Raw genomic sequence first — 1,445 nt, forward strand, 5'->3', positions numbered from 1 at the left:
TGGAAATTCGGGAAGACAATGGAAAAAGAGGAAGATTCGTACGAAATTATCGTTCGTACGAACCTTTGTGACCGTAGCAATAAACCTCTAACACTTAATTTACCCTGATCATGCTGCCCGTTGCTTGGATGATTTCACGGTGAACCTCATGCACATGCTCTGTTGTTAAGAACTAGTAACCTGGACAACAAACGAACATGACGTTAACTTCGGTACTCTATAGGCCATTTTTATAATGTAATCGTATTCAATGCATGTATTTTTATTAAGTGCCTAGCTCTTTACGAATGATTTAATTCAAGTGTTATTACAGTTACAGATAATTGTATTTCAAAAGTCAGAAGTGGCCATTTTAGTAATGCAATCGAATTTAATGCTCAAATCTTGGTTAAAGGAGAACTAACCCCAAAGAATAACTTCAGTTGTTCTGCGAGATTTATTGCATTCTTTCCGATCAATCTACAAGACTCCCCACCAAAGTGTATGAGAAAGGCTTAAAGCAAAATAAAGTACAGTCTCTCTCTAAATTTATGGATGCTTTCTTCCCAGGTGTTTGTAGTGTTGAAGCATTTCATTCACCTGCTATTATCCTTTGTAGTCAACTGCCAGAACGCAAATTGCATAAATAAAGTGCTGTTCTTGGGTGAGGGTTTCGTATAAAATAATAGATTTTTCAACCGCTATATTTTAGTATTTTTAAATAAAAAAGTTACTGTTCCCCTGTTATAAATTTTTAACCAAATGCAAGTTTTACCTTCTCGGCTATGATTTTCCCTCATTAGAAAATAAAGGTTTTGTTATTGAATTAAAAAGTCTTTCCAATTAAAGCTTGGTGCATGATAATAATAATACATTTATATAGCGCAGCTTTTATACAAAATATATTTAGCTGCGCTGGTTCAGAGCTACTTTTTACTAAATTCTACAAAATAGGATCTCTCAATTGAACAAATATGTTTTTAATATGGATTTGAAGACATTGAGAGATGGAGAGCTTCATATTTCTATTGGCAAGCTATTCTATAGTTTGGGGGCAGCAATAGCAAAAGCACCGTACCCGAGAGTTACTTTAGTTTTTACATGGGGAATCTGGAACAATAATTTATCTGTGGAACTGCGAAGGGTACGACTGTGTGACTGGACTTTGAGTTGAAGTAATTGTGTTATATAACTAGGAGCTTGACCACTCAATGATTTATAAACAATTAACAACATTTTGAATGAAATTCTTTGACAGACTGGCAATGATACATAAAGATGTATTTAACACAATGTTGTAAAGTACATTATATTTACATACAATTACATTTTCAACTTTCAAGATTAAGAATACGTAACAACATTAGTTTAGTAATGTAATCAAACTTTCACATACAACATTGTGACAGTTCTGTGTATAAGCTACAGAGAGTACAGTGAGAGAGTAAGTCAAGCATAATTATAGA

The sequence above is a fragment of the Strongylocentrotus purpuratus genome, unplaced genomic scaffold (assembly GCF_000002235.5).
Source record: "Strongylocentrotus purpuratus isolate Spur 01 unplaced genomic scaffold, Spur_5.0 spur5_scaffold_11, whole genome shotgun sequence".
In the NCBI taxonomy this organism is placed as follows: domain Eukaryota; kingdom Metazoa; phylum Echinodermata; class Echinoidea; order Camarodonta; family Strongylocentrotidae; genus Strongylocentrotus; species Strongylocentrotus purpuratus.